This window comes from Gymnogyps californianus, chromosome 2, assembly GCF_018139145.2.
Source record: "Gymnogyps californianus isolate 813 chromosome 2, ASM1813914v2, whole genome shotgun sequence".
NCBI classification, from domain to species: Eukaryota; Metazoa; Chordata; class Aves; order Accipitriformes; family Cathartidae; genus Gymnogyps; species Gymnogyps californianus.
The window spans coordinates 127,369,420-127,385,691 of record NC_059472.1 but is presented as its reverse complement, the minus strand read 5'-3'; the positions used below and the strand labels follow the sequence as shown (position 1 = coordinate 127,385,691).

The window sequence follows — 16,272 nt, the reverse complement described above, 5'->3', positions numbered from 1 at the left end:
TCTTTGAAATACCAGTGCTCACTCAGATTTGAATGGGGACTACTAGGAGTAAGTGACACTTGAAACTCGGTGACATGAACTGGGTGAGGTACCTCTTTTATTTATTTATTTTAGTATCTGTTTATTTGTATGGATTTGTGCCAGGACAGATTTACCTAACAGCTGCTCATTCTCTTTCTAATATTATAATTGTATCATGCTGAAAAGGAAGAATACTCAGTGCTTAAATGTTTTTGTGTATCTGGCCCTTGTGATGCAAATAAGCAGCTTTTGTAATATTCAAAATCACATGGGTACTCAAATATAAAAATATTTCATTTATTGTCTAATCTTTTCTCTTTAAGCTGATTGCTTAGATTTTGCATATGAGAGCAGCTCTATTTTAATAAGTGGTTAAAGACTGAAGCCTTGTTAAATGTTACATGAAAACATACAAGGACATAAAGGGTGTTTAAACACTAGTTTGATATAAATTGTGTGTTTAACTTCATTATAATAACTCATTCGCTTAACGTGGTTCACGTACTTATGTAACCACCTGAATTTGGGCTATGGAGAGACAGCTTTATGAAAGAATTTACATGGCACACAGTTTTATTGCAGTATTTATATTTCTGAAAGAAAAGTGCTACTGTAAGATGATAGGTCTTGGGCCAATGCATCTCGGGTGTTGCCTCTCCAGTCTGCTTCATTACTGATGCCTTTGTGAAGTATGTCACTTGTACATTCAATAATAAACAATAACACTGAGTTACATACTGTTCTGTATTGCAAATGAAGCCTTGCTAATGTTGTAAACAGTGTTTGGTGAATCAGAACAGCACTCCTCAAACAAAATAATACCTTCCTGTTTGTGTTTAGTCCTTACTAATTTACCATATATAATATAATTAGGAAATAAGAGAAAATATAGTTAGAAATGGGACATGGGAATTTCAATGTGCCTAGGCTGTATAAAAGGTGAGAATAATAATGAAGGAAATATGGAATGGATTGTCATGAGACAAAATACAAAGTGTATAAGGGAGAAAAAAACCAACATTAGTATCAATTTTATGTTCAGAGCATAGCTGGAAGTATTGCGTTTCTCTTAGCAAATTCAACTGCTACATAAGTTGCTGCAACATCTTCCTTAAGATTTTAAGGAAACAGAATGGATTGTTGGGTTAACAGCACATGAATAAAACTGCTAAGAAAAATTTTCCTTCTCCTCTAAAAAAAGTAATTCCATCTACATCTAAAAACTATTAGTTTTCAAAGCCAGATAAACTACAGATAAGTTGATGGATCATAATTACTCTAGGTAGAAATTGAATATACCAAGCAAGTCTGGGCAGCTACTCTTTTTTTTTTTTTTTCTTTTTTCTTTCTTTTTTCTTTTTTAATTTTTTTTTCTTTGCGGTTTTGGTTCTGGCTCTGAAAGCCCACCTAAACCCATATCCTAAACTTTTACCTGCTTGTCTGATCTGAGTCCACGACACCTGCAGTGACAGCAATAATATACAGCTCCAATGCGAACTTAGAAAATGTGTATGTTGTGCAACGTTTAAAGCCATGGGCTGGAAGCTATGTTGTAACTCCAGTGCCATCAGTGCAATTACACCGGCAGAGAGCTGGTTTTTTGTCTATTCAGGAGCTTTCAAACACATAAGTAACCAGGTCATGCTATGGCTGGAGGCAAATATTGACCATAGGCCTGGAAAAAAGTGTGGTGAGAGTTTAATACTTCAGTATGTTTATCTTACAAAATACGCTTGAGCAAGTGCTAAAAGCATTTCACTAAATCAGAGCTTAATGTTAAGCATATTACCAGTCCTATATTAGTATATGTTTTAAGTGTTTTGCTGGATCAGCTCTGGAGAACATAAGCTTGTGCTTGTAGGACTAGGGCATAGATTCCAAGTTCATTTTTTAAAAAGTAAGTTAAAAAAAAAAAAGCATCCACTTACCTTAGCACGAGTTGCACTCAGAATACTTGCAACAACTGTGTATATCACTGTATTGAAGTGTTTGGGCCAAAATATGCATATACAAGCTGCTTTCCTGCAGTTCAAACTGTAGTCAGTGAAAATATTAATTAGAATAAATTTCTGCTAGTTATAAGATTCATAGTACCATATTGCCTAATTAGGCTATGGAAATGGAGGCACAGCTAGCTGTGAAATTAATTTCCAACCTTTTGTACCACACTTTCATGATCTAAAAGTACACGAAAGATGCAATTGATATCAATCAGCAGGTCATTAGCTTGTATTTTCACTTGAGGAAAAAGTTTCACCAAATTAATATTTTACAGAATTTTATTTTTTTTAGGTTAACTTTTTCCAGAATCTTTCACGTGCTTCTTTTATTCTCATTGAAAATGCTTCATGTGCCACTTAGAGTAAGGCTGCTCTTTTCATGACATTACTAATTGGAGAATAAGGGCCCAGATCATATATGACTCAGGGGCCAGACTTCCAAAGTGTTTAGGGTCTGACTGCATCCTCCTTCAGCTGTTGCAGCTGGATGGCTGAAGAGGTTACTGCCCCTAAGTATTCATTCCTGCTATCTGCTGAACTTCACATTCTTCAGACTTGCCCTGAAAGGCGCTCCCAGGAGGGAGCTTGATAAGTAAAGATGAGGGGATGATTATGTGGGGGAATTGGGGAGATATTAAGATCCAGGAGAAGGAGGGTCCTGATAGCTGTAAACAATTTCCCTCATGCATAGGGGAGGCGAAAGCGAGAACACCTTCTCACACATCCAATGGGATTTACAGCAAAAAATGAGGTGACCCCCAGGAGGCAAAATTACACAAGGTAATTAAACATTTCTGAAAATCCTGTACCTTTCCTACCTTCCTCTTTAAGCACCTAAAAACCTTTGTAAATTTGATCTTTAGCTGTTAGTACCTTGAACTCAATTTTTTACCTGAACTTAATTGAAATTTGAACAGGCTGAAGCTGATCCTTGCACTTTATTTTAGTCAATAAGCAGTGATATAGGGAGAGGGAGGAATTAAAATCCATCTAATAATTCTCTCCTATTAGGCACAAAATGCTTTAATAAAGTTACAAATAGTCCAAAGGTTAGCAAAAAGAAATTGCAAAAATTATTGCATATCTCTTTCATAGTAAGAAAATAAGAAGGTAATACTTAATCTGAAATGTCATGGTGACCTCTGTTCTGGTGTAAAGGATGTTAAAGTACAAGTGCAATCTTATGTTCTGCACTATTTTAGATAGGATAAGAGGCCCAGAAATCAGAGGTGTTAGAATAACCTTGTTACTATGTGAAGCTGAATGAGGTTGGACTTTCAAGATAAGGATATCAATATTTAGCAGCTCTGACAAATGTAGAATATTCATACCAGAGTCTGGAAATGTACTTAAATATGCAAATATCCCAAACTTGGAAGATGCATTCAGTGTTTTGAAATTAAATGTTTGTGAAGAACAACAGGATTAGTCAAAACATTAAAATAAATCTCTCTGAGAACTGCTGTATCAATTCAAGTCATTAACTTTGCCAAGTTGTCTTGCCAAAGAGGACAGAATTAATTCTGTAGACAGTTAGGAAGTTGTGAATGACAACCTAGACTTTGAGGAAAATAAGGAGGCATAGAGAAGAAAGCAAAAGTATAGCTGGAATGAGGGGAGGAGGAAACGTGACTTCTTGCTGAAATTCTTCAGACAAATGACTAGTTGGTCACAAGCAGGTACTCTTGGGGTGATGTTGGCTCCAACAACTGTTGCCCTGCCCTTATCTTGGAGACCTTATTGGGTAAATAAAGTGTCTTCCACTCTTAGGCCTTGTCAGAGATAGGTGAGCTCTTTTGTTTTGTGTAGAGTGCGTTTAGTCTCAGGTTTACATGAAAAGGCTGGACAGGTGGCAAAGTAAAGGGAATTGTGAAGGCAAGAATTTGGAGACCAAGATCTCACACTGATGGAGCTGTGACTCTTGGGAATGCGTGAGCGGTGGTTGTTTATGGGGTCTCACTGAGGAAATGAGCTTCAGCTGCGACAATGAGGCTTAAAAGAAGATGATAGAATAAGCCATTTAGACTCTCATTTTACTTACCTAATAACCTGCTTTGGCCTGTTGACTTCCAAATGCTTGTTTTTCTTGTTTACCAAATGTTATATCAGTGCAATCCTTGGACTTTATCAGCAGGCATTTTTGTGGTCTAATCACTTATTGTTTGTTATAATGAATCCTTTTTTCTTGTAACTGAAATAAACCTCCTAGACCCTCGTTTCTGCAACAGTTATGATCATGTGTCAGTTCTTTACAAATTGTGCAAGTGTTCATCTTCCATACGGTTTATCATAAAATATAAACTACAAACTATGTAGTTTGAATGCAAGAGAGAAAATAGCAAAGTGCTTCTTTCAACTGCTAAAAGAATATAACAAATTAAAATTCTTTTTAATGTCAGAACAAAATTATTTTAATTATTCTCTGCCCAGAGCAGTAAGTTCTGTAATGTTCTGCTAATCTAGCTATAAAAATCTCTTTCCAACCACTTGCAGAGCATAGACAATATGGTTGTAACCCTGTCTAGTAAATATCTGACCACAATTTCTAATGAGAAAACAGCTGTTTGGATTATAGGAACCTAGGAGTTTATTTGGAAAATACGTTTTAGTAATATTAAATTTACTTGTAGAAATTGTAAGCCAATACCATTCAGATAAAATACACACCATAAACTGCACCTACAGGTTTACACATATATTCAGCTTCAAAGAAAGCAAATGATAGATATAGAAATTCACAATACCTAGCCCTTAATTGTGAAAGTTCCTCTTCTGACAGATGATCAGATATTGGGAATATATATAAAAGTATCTGCTCATAACATTAATATATTTGTTAGTTCACTTGAGTAAAGTTCTGATCCTTATTTTTGTAAGGCTTTTGATTGCTGCTTTCTATGGATAACCTGGCAGACCAACTTCACTAGAAAAATGGTACTGAAAAGTGGGAAAATGAATTCTGTTCAATTCTTGAATTCCAAGCTGCGTATTTCAGCTCACCCTGGATTTGATTCCACATTATTTGATCCCACTGTATTGCTAAAGATAGAATGATTCTCACCTCTGCTGTTTGACACTAGATCAAATAATATGAAGGTGATCATAGATTTCTGTCACTTAGTGTGAAACAAATTAAGGTTTGGGCTGAAATAATCTGAACAGGTTTTTAGTCCAAGCAGAAAAATAACCTGCTAGTTCTTGGAAAATAAATGTGTTTCAGAAGAACATGGAAAATCTTTTCCATGGCTAGAAAACCTCCCAAAAATGCTTAGACAGTGCCCATGGGTTTTAGTGTGCTTGTTTGTTATGAGACTGGGAGAAGCTGTGAGTCTTCTCAGGACAATGTCTGCATTATCTATGTTTTAATACTTTAATTTCAGCTCTTCCTGGGACAAAAAGAGCTGACACAAATTCTGTATTGAGTCTTAAACTGCACTGTAACTGCAAATGCTATCCTAGATAAAAGATTCTTCTTGAAAATTGTACCAAGAATATGCCAACTAGTATATGCAAAAAGGATCAGGATATTAATTTAACCTGACTAGGAAGTAGATTATACTATAAATAGGACTCTGAGACTGCATCTACTGCAAGGCTGGTCATTTCCTACAAAATCCATTGCACTTATATTTGCCCTAATCCTGTAATGTGATCCCCAGTCTAATCCTTACACCTAGCTATCATACTATACTAATTTTGCTATGCACAGAGAGCTGTGCATACATAAGGCTTTACTTGCTTGGATCCATTGCAGGATCAGAGCAGAGGCACTGTTTATAGAGGGAACATATAGAAGTATATGAAGGATTTTATACAGAAGGTAAACTAACAGAGGATTTGCATATCTGAGATTCCAAATTCTTGGAAATATTGAAAATAATTGAGAGAGGTCAAAATCTGAATAAAAACAAGGATTCTCAGTGTCATGCATACTAGCACAACCTATTTTGGAGCTGATTGGAGTTCAAGATTGATTGCTTCAGCCAAAGTCCCAAAATAACCTTTTGTTTCAGCCCTGTTGGGGGTTACCTGGGAGAAAAGCACACAAAAACAAGATGGATGTGATTACAGCATAACTCACCTTAATCCTGAATTCCATATGCTTGCAATTGTTTCAGTTACAGACAAAAATACTGTACTCTTTTTCTCCCCCCCCAGGCCTCTGTACAACTAAGCAGTTTCTGAATCTCCTGCTGTTCACTCTCTTAGACCTGGTGTGCTGCCCACTCTTCCCTCCCTAGATATCATCTCCTCCTACTTAGACCCCTTTTGCCTGATGTCACATATGTTGCACCACAGATATAGTCTAAAACCTATTCCTGTGCCAAATACAGTAACTTCACCTATTAGATGCTTCCTTTTAATTTTCCTTTTCTATCTTCCTGCTTAGGATTTCTTTGCCAATAATGGCTGTATTTTTTTTTTCTCCAAACTAACAATGGTGCTTTTTTCCTGCAATGTTCCTTTTCTCTCTCTATCCCTTTGCAGTGTATCTTTTCACAAACGTCTAACTCAACGTGTACATTCAGTGAAGACACATATTTAAGAAAATCTTTCCGAAATAAGAGACTAAGGTGTATGTTTTTCTAATAAGAACGAAAACAGAGGTAGTTTATTTAATTTATTTGTACAGATATAGAGAATCTTCTAGGTAGAAAAGTATGACATGTGACTACTGAAGTATCTTTAGTAGTTCTCATGTTTAAATGGCCTCATGAGAGGAAGTACTAATGAAACTCTTATTAAGATGGGAAAGAAGTTGAGTTGGAAAAGATTAAAAAGCAGATCAATCAGTATTAAGGCTGATCTGTTATACTCTTGGTGGATCAGGTTACCCTCTTGTTCCTTAATCACTTTCCTTTTATCTGTTGTCTTCTGAAGAACTTCTAATGTAGAAATAAGATTTACTGCACATCAAAAGGGTTTTTTGGTTTTTTTTAAACTATCATGTAATTGACTTAAGTGGGAAGAAAAATATGGTGATTGTCAGTATAATAGAAGAGTCATATAACCTGAACTGTAGTTAACAAAACTTTTGTTAAGAGCTGTGGAAAATGGTTCCTATTGCTTTTCCTATCTTTCAGAAAGGACATATGTATTGCAGTATCTTTACTAATTTTACCTATTCTAGTTGATGCAAGGATTCTTGAAATAAGTCTAACCCACTTCAATTATTTTAAAATTAGTACTTTTCTTTTCTTCTTCCTCTCCTCTTCACTCTTTTCCGTCTCCAATTAGGAAACAAGATGTTATTACACTCGGTGTGCTGACAGATTTAGTATTGCCTCGATTAGTTAAGTGAAATATGTGAAAGATTATCAAGGGATACCCTCCCTGCTTTGTCTTCAAACTTTTGAGCTTGACCGGTTAACCAATAATAAGTTATTTGCACCATTCTGGTTGCAAGTTGGTTTATACATGACTATACACACACTTTCTCTCTCCCCCCGCCCTCCCCAAGATATTAGTAAACTATATATATATATATATATATTCATAAATGTTTTTTTAATGCCATACATATACCTATGGTGTGTGGGGAGTTGTATGTGTGTGAATACTTGTGTTTTGGAAGTAAGAAAGGAGCTGAGATGTAAAACAAAAATGCATAGCATTGTTTGTAAATTTGAAAGACTAAGAAACACTTGTATTTATGGGATGTAGTTGGCTCTGGTTTGTATAGCTTTACCACTCTGTAATTAATAATTTGTGCTGTCCTGAAATACTTGTATTACTCAATTTTAGGTATCTGGCCACTAAGATAGATCACTAGGTCTTTTGTAGATTTCTCTTTTTGGTAACCATACCCCTGTACCCATACTCAGGCTCTTGAATAAAGAATGACAACAATAATGTCTGATAAAAAGATGGAAAGTAAACTCCAGACTGTGTTTGAAAACTGAAAAGGGGGGGGAGGGGGAACAAACAACCTCCCTCTGTTTTCAGTAGGGATGGCAAATAACTCACAACTAACTCTTGGCAAAGCATTTGATCTTCGTGAGGCTGTATTTTTACTAATAAATTGTCCTTTTTTTTTTTTTAAACTGTATTTACACTTTATGGACACGTATTTTGGAAATATGGTAATATATTTTAAAGAGGTAAACACATCTTTCTCTAACACTTCACAGAAGTTTTTTGAGCCACTACTTATGACACTTTAATGATACATCAAACACACTTTTTGATCTCTGTGATCACTGCATTTACAGTCTTTTATGGCAAAGATTAAAGACCTCAGGATACCTTTAAAGTATATGTCCATTAAGGTCACATACAACGTGTATTGAGGTAGCAGTTACATTTGACCTGCCATGAGTATTAACCTTGAATTCTTATTGTGTAAAACAATGCTAAAAGAACTGAAGTTCACAAACATAGTCCAGTTATTGTTTAGACGTTATGAAAGATAGTACAAAATACATTGATTATAGCTATATAATGGGGGAAAACCTCAATTTTCCCTGTTGGGAGCTTCCTAAAGTAAAACTTATTATCTGGATTCAAATATCACTGTTGACTTCTATGAAGCTTGCTAATTGCAGCTTTGAGGAAAATGTCTTTTTACTGTTCACTTTACACCCAAAACAAACCATATAATTGAGTGGTATCCATATTTACCATAAAAAGCCTAAATGTCTAAGAACTTGAACCTATGTCTCTCTAGTAGGACGTTTTGGTAGAAAAACTATATGTCAGGTCTAACTTATGTATTCATTTTGAATGTCTAGTAAAAATACGTTAATCATCATAGCACTAATTTCTGTGTCTTTATGATATGAAGTGATAGAAATACTTGTATATTACAAGCATGGAACTCCTGAATGCTATCTAACATGTTTTAGCTAATAATCTGACATTTTAATATGAGATTTTTCACTTTTTAAAATGCAGTAAAATCCAGGAGAGAAGAAGGAATAAAACCTAGTAATGCCACCCAGGCTTTTTATTGATGAATCCTCTGTCAAAGCAATTGCACTGAAAACAAAATTGAAGATGACATCTAGTGAAATACTAGTCTCTGTTTCATTTTGAGTTTTCTGTGTCTTGGTAGTCTTTTGTGACTTGCAGTGATTTATAAAAAACAATGTTGTTGTCATTTATTTCTCTCTTGTCACTTCATGAATGGCAACCAAAATCTTAATTTGAATTAGCACTACAACACTGGGACCAGTATAGCTGTACTGTTTGTTACTTTCAGCATTACCTGTGGTGTTTTGCAAGTCAGAAGTACTATTAAAGTAAAAACAGCTGGTGGGTCTCATCCTTCTCTTTATTGCCCTGGTCTAAGTCATGAAGAATACCACTGAATCATGTGAGTTATTCTGGTGATATTGAAGAAGCTTAAGCCCTATATAAATTGTTCCAAAAATATCAGATGGGAACAGAAGAAATTATTTTCCACTTATTCAGTTTAATCATTTTAAGATAGGTGTACTTGTGAAGGAATTTGTGCTGTCTTCGGAGTTGTATTTTAATAATGGTGTTTGGAACGTGATCATGCTAAACTGAAATTCCACTGACAGGAAATTTAGATACTTATTTCCCAGTGTTTGGGGGACATCTATGTGGAAGCATGGTAGCATAATTTCTAATTAATGTCTGTGGATCTGTGGGAGGAACCACTTTTAACATCTGCATGTAGGAAGATCACGCTTAAGAGCAAATCCCATAGTTAGAGCTATGCTTGTGAGTACTGTCTTTATTCAAAGCACCCTACTATAGGTCCTATACAAACAGTATCACTTATACTTTTAGGCTGAATTTTCCTTTGTTTTCACTGAGCATGATCTTACCTTGCAAATAATTCTGGTTATGTATTCTTTGAATTCAAGCAGATAAAAGGTAAAAGATTATTTTTATAATGAAATAGTTTTAAACTCCAGATCATAAATAAGTGAAATTGTGATATTACTGTAAAGAATATTCTCAACGGCTACATTTGTATTCACTAAGTATTCAAAAGAAAGAATTGGGAACAAAAATAACACTCATCATTAACAGGTGAACTGAACCAGCAACGTTGTTTTGAGCTATAGAATCTACAAGATCCTTTAACATCAACATGACCTTCAATGCCACAGTGAGGTAAACAGACATGTGATGTCTTTCATATCCAGGAAATACACAAATAAGCCATTACAGTGCTCCAGTCTCTTGTAAATCCAACTTTCTCTCTATTTTCTTGCATAGATTTTCAAGAAGAAAACTTCTTTTCCCATTTAGCTAACCATAAGCTTCAGCTTCATCTCCAGAAGTGCAGTGTGATTTTTTTTTTTATTATTATTTTTATTTTTTGAGGGTTTGGGCTTAGTTTGGTGGGGTTTTTAGTTCTGTTTTCTGATGGAAACCAAACCTGATTCAAACTAGATATTGTTTATTCAGCTTTGGATGCCGACTCTGTGCATAGAGGTACATTTCTCCTTTAAGCAATATTTTTCCTATAAACAACAATGATTACTTTTTCCCACACGATGGTGCTCAATTAATGATAGAACAATTCAGGGTCTTGTTAATTCCTCGTTGTTTGAAATGTGGTTCCATAACTTTCTGAACACTACCCAAACATCTGTTGAATGACAACTGCTAAATTGTTCCTAGCTTTATCAGATGTTTTTATAAAATTTGGTTGTTACACAAACATGAACAGTATCCACGCAATCCTTAGAGATGAGAATTATGATCCTGCTTTTATGGATAGGGAAGAGAGGACAGAAATAGATATTTTATAACCTTATTAATTTTGAGATCTGATATAGTTTATTCACCATTGACTCTTTTTTTGGTTTGACAAGAAAATTATCTTCAGGTCTTAATTCACCTTCTACTTTCCAGAAGATATGAGGCAGCATCTTCTCTTTATACAAATCTGATGCACACTTGAAACCTGGGTCTGTGAATGTATGATGAGCTTTCTAACTATACAAAGACCAAATCAATATTGTATAGACCATTATCATTCTATGTAATAGAACAATATGAATAATGATATTAAACTTGACATGTGTCATTTCCTATATATTTTAAAAGGAAATACAAAAACATAAATTGCAGCCTAATGTGCTGGTGATATCAGTACAACTAGAATATTTTGAACCTCCCACATTGATTTTTCAGTACATTCGTGAATGGCATGTCTGTGAAAATTGGTAAGCTTGCATCCTTTATTTATACCAGCACAAAAAAGAAATGAGGCTCCTGCCAAAATGTTTCATAGGTGTTTGCCAGCAGCAGAGGAAAGTGAGATTTGAATCTTTAACTTCGTTCCGAGTACCATCACTTATGGATTCTTCTGCTTTCTTCCCCTGTACTTCACTTGTTTGACCCTTTCCTCCACAAACTGTCCTTGATCCAATCCTGTATTTTCCCCTTGTCATTCTGTCTAGCTAGCCACCTCCAGTTTCCTTTCTCACTTTTTACTCTGTTCCTGATGTTTTGCCCCATTGTTTCAGAGCTGCTCTGCTTCATCTCCTGCTGCTCATCTTCCATCTCATTCTCACTGAGTCTAATTCAGCTGGGATATATTTCCTAGTAACCTTTTTGGTTGTTTGCTTCTCCAAACTTCTACTTTCTGTCTAAGGCCTCAAGGGTTTCCAGGTTCCCCGCAGAGCTCTGGCTTTTCCTTACTCCAACGTCTGCTTCCCATTTGCGCTCATCAGTTTCATCCTAATTACTAACCATGTCTCAGGCCCATTCCCTAGTATGGTTCCTCCTTTACATTATGTTCCAGTGAGTTGCTCCTTTATTTGCTGAGATTTCTTGACCTGTACTTTTCCTCCTCACTTGAATCTTGGAAATGGCTGAATTTTTAAATTTTTTTTTTTAGCTGAAATGTTCCAGAGATATGTTCTGTCTGAAGCAGATTGCTATGTTTGGCAAAATTTTATACAACAGAAAACATGGTCTTATAGTAGGAATTGCTGGCAGATACGTAGCCACATGTAGGTTTCTATAACTCACATAATATATGAGCAGCCCTTACTGGGTCAGACCAAGTGTCTGTCTAACCCAATGTCATTTCTCCACTGTGACTAACAGCAGATAGTGGGGCAAGAGCATACTAACGAGACAAGTATTGTAACCCTTTTTCTTGCAAGCTTTCCCAGTCTATAGCAACTTAGTCACCTCCTGAGCCAGAGGTGATTTAAACTTCGAGCCAGACTGTCCCTTGCTTGGCAGAGCTTCAATTATGCAGCTTTATTCTTGAAAACTTCTGTTGTTGGCTTATGCACAACAAAAGAAAGGGGCCAGCATTTCTTTAAGCACAATGTATTAGGATAATACTCTTAACATACACTACTTCAGACTAAATTAGCCTGTTCATGGCAGATGAACAGCAGGTTGCCATTCTTTGCCCTTTCCTAGTATTTTCAGACTCTTTCATAATTCCCTTTTTTCCATTGGGTGCCCAGGTTAACAAACAAATAAGTGGGTGGCAATTTCAAGCACAGAAGTAAGCTGCAGGCAATCCTGCAATCCTTTCGGATTGTTAATTTGATTTTCACTAACTGTTTTCATTTGCATAATTGTAGCAGGTAAGTTGAGGTCAAGTGCTTATGCTCCTAACCTCTTTTATGAGGTAATTCATGGTACTGTGGAATATTAATAAAGAAACTTGGAAAATGTGCTTTCAGTTAAATTATAAATGAAGAAAAGAAGGTGTGCAATTATGACCAAAAATGCTACAACATGCTGCTCCTTGCATATGTGCTGTGCAAAACTGTCTGCCCATGCCCTCATTTCTGGGTAACTAGCAATATCTAAAAAGATCATACAGTCCCTCAAAATGTAATGTGCTATGTTGAATGCCCAAGTAGCTGTGGATAAGTGGGAGGAAACGTATGGCTGAGATTATATTTTACATACTGTTGAGTAATTTGAAGCAACAAACCTTATTTCTTTAGATAGTACTTCTGGTCTAAACTGTAAGCCCCTGACTAAATTTCATTTGCAATGCAGACGCTAATGGCAACCTGAAGCACAGCAGCAGTGCTCTTAGTCCTTAGTTTCTCAGCCCTGGTACTGTCTTTCTATAAATTTTTTTTTATATTTTGAATTCAGCAAAATGCTCCACAGTAAACAAAGACAGGAATACTGGGAGTGGGCTATCTGCCTAAAGTGGATATAGATTTAAACACAAAAATCAAAGTTAGATTTCAACTCTTGGTTATCTGTTCTTGCCAGCAAAAATATGTAATATTTTAGAGACAGTATCTAGGCATCCCAGATATTCAAATTCAAAATTAATATAGCAGAATTGAAAGCTGATTTCCTGAAACAAGATAAAAATCACCTGGGTTTGTATTTTACCTTTTCGTAAACATTAAAAAAAAAGGAAAAAAGAAAACAAGAGAAAAGGGAAAAACAAAAAACAGTCTGTGACTATTCAGAGTTTCTATTTTGTGTTTTGCTAAAAGCTTAAGAAATAATTTTTCAGGACTTGGCCACAAACTTTCAGCTGCTCCTTCACCTCCCTTTTAAACACTCTCAGCTGTTCTGTCTCTGCTTTCCTGAACTTCTTGTTCTCAGCTCACTGAAATTTCAACCTGCTAAATTTGTCTGCTTTGAACTACTCCAGACTTAACGCTTCTGTGTTTTGTAACTAAGTGTCTGAAGTTAAGTACCAGTCTGTATTAAGGAGGATTACTCTTATGAGTAAAACGTTGTAGCCTGTGCCAAATTCAAGTGCAAAATAGGATGCTAGCTTCAGTTTCTCTTCTTATGTAGTTTCAGGTTTTTTGTTGTGTGCATCATTTTTGTAAAATGTTTCATTAGTTCTACTTCAGAAAATTTTGGGTGGTTGTTTTGTGGTATGTAGAACACACACACAGTTTTTAAAAGCTTAATTGTTACCAATTGTTCATAGTACATAGCTATTGTCATAACCAATTTATATCAGTATGCCATGATTGCAAGTATTTGCAAGGCACAGCAAACTCCCTTCCTCTTTTCTGAAGTTCTCACAGTTGAAGAGCCCTTCAGCATGTTCTCCTTATAAAGAATTTGATATTGTCCCTCCCTCTTCTGCATCACCAGGTTTTCATTGTTGGTAGAGCTTTCACTGCCGTTGCTATCACCTCCTCTTGGCCAGTGGTGAATACATTTCAGTAACTGTAACTTGTGTTCACCATTATCAACATGAAACATGCCACAACTCCTCTGGCAGCTATCCATCCTTTCTGGAGTGTGTATTTGCATAATTGTTTGGGGAGGTTTTTTTCCCAAGTTAAGTCCTAAGGCTTTATTTAAACTTTTTCTGTCTCATGGTTGTTAAGAAATTTCCATGGACTCTTAATAAAGCTCTAAACTTACTGAAGCGGTTATGTCAGAGCCCTCAAAACAGCATGGCGTTTACAGCTCAGACTTCGTTGTGCGTGAGGAAGTACTGTATTAGCCACTTACGGCCTGGCACAGTTATTAGATGGCAATTTGACTTCTCTGGAAAATTGTATCTTTTTTTTTTCCCCCCCTTTAGTGATGATTTTTGGTGAGTTAAAATTAAGAAACACATTTCTGTCTTTAAATGTATACACAGGTTACTGTCTCCTGACTGCCTGTAGTAGGATTGAGAATATATTCCTTTCTCCTTTACTCTATCCCTACTTAGATGGCGTTTGGGGCAGGTTATGGAAAAGAATGCAAGCTGAAACACGACCACAGCCCACAGGCTACAACGTATATGAGTCCCTTGGCAGATTTCAAAGGTTCAGATTTACCTTAATAACCTCTGTTGCTGAGCACTTTGACAGAAGTGAAAATCTGATTGTGCTCTACTGGATTTTGCAAGTATTAGAACAGGATTTTCTTTATTTCACCAGTAGGGACATGCTGTAGCATCAAACCTAACTGCAAGTGTGATACCTGCCACTGAGACTAAACGGAAAGCTATCAAGAGAAATTAACTTTGGGGTTCTGCTTATATTGAACTGGAAGATGTGAGAATAATTTTGAAAAAGAAAATTAACAATTGCTGGCATTCAGTATTAAAAACTGTACATTTTAAGGACAAGAGTAGTGATTCCCAATGAAGGTAAAAGCCTGCCATGAATTTGAAGTTTATTAGCTAACTAAGAAACTGATAGTACTGAGAGATCTTGGAGACTTCCAAAGTAATAGTGACTGTAATGCAGTCTCCTTTTTCACATGCCACTTCTGAAAACTGAGCTGGCAGCTCTGTATCAACTATTTTGTACAGGCCTCCAGTACAAGGAGAATTGGACAGATTAACGATCTCAGTAAAATACTGCTGTGTTCTTCAGAGCCAAGGTGGGGTTACTGTGGGTAGACTTTGTATTGTGCTATGAAACCTATGCATCAGCATTTTCTGAAGTTTTGGGTTTGGGTTTTTTCCTTTTAATTATCTGTTGTAAAGAAAGACCTTTTTTGTCCCTTCTTGAGCCTCTCTCTGTGCTGCTTATCCTAAAAAGTGGGAATCAAAATTCTCTATCTGGAGAAAGGGAGAATCCCAGATAAATGGGAACAGCAAGAAATAGAAATAGCAATGCTGTAAAATAGCAAGAGACCCACAGGCTTCCCCTCCATGATGCACAGTGGAGTAGATCAGGGAGTGTACTCACACTTCTCTTCTCCAGTGTCTTTTAGTCCTGAAAGAACATGGAGAAGTTTTGCCATTGCTGATACAGTAAGTGAAATGACTGTACCATGGGGCATTATCTGGCAGCATTTAAAGAGTCACAGTACCAGCCTGAGCAAGTTACTTATCCCAGTGTAGGAGCAGCTTGTGTGCCTGCTACTTCATTTTTATCTTTTTTAATTTATTTTTTAATTTTTTTTTTTAATTTACCCGTTAGACCTCCTGGGCTAGGATCTAAGTCTCGATTCTCTCTTTGGTTGGCAAAAAAATTATTTTTTCCAGGAATTTTTCAGGGAGGAATTTCTAAAAAATGATCTAGGAAATATTCACAGTGAAGTTGAAAATGCCTATCCCTTAAAGAAATAAATAAACAAAACAGCCTCAACATGCAAATAACGCATGAGACCACGCACCTGATGGAGCATTCTCCATGTTCTAGCCTCGCTCTCCAATGAACATCTACAGGGGCACTTGCTATACGTGTCAATAGCATTTCTCCTTTCAGCGAAGTAAGATCTCGAGCTTTATCCTGCAATATTGTTACTCGCAAAACAGGGTGCACGTGAGCTATTATGGCTCAAACCCTAGGAAAGTTCCTATGTGCCAGAGCTGAGAGCCGGACGGGTCAGGCCGGGATGGGGGGGGGGGGGGGGGGGC

At 36.3% G+C, this 16,272-nt stretch overlaps 1 protein-coding gene across 1 annotated transcript in view; it reads left to right on the top strand.

Annotated features, from left to right (window-relative positions):
* KCNH8 (potassium voltage-gated channel subfamily H member 8) overlaps window positions 1–16,272 on the top strand; it is a 229,748-nt gene that overhangs the window by 12,259 nt on the left and 201,217 nt on the right. The window lies entirely within an intron of this gene.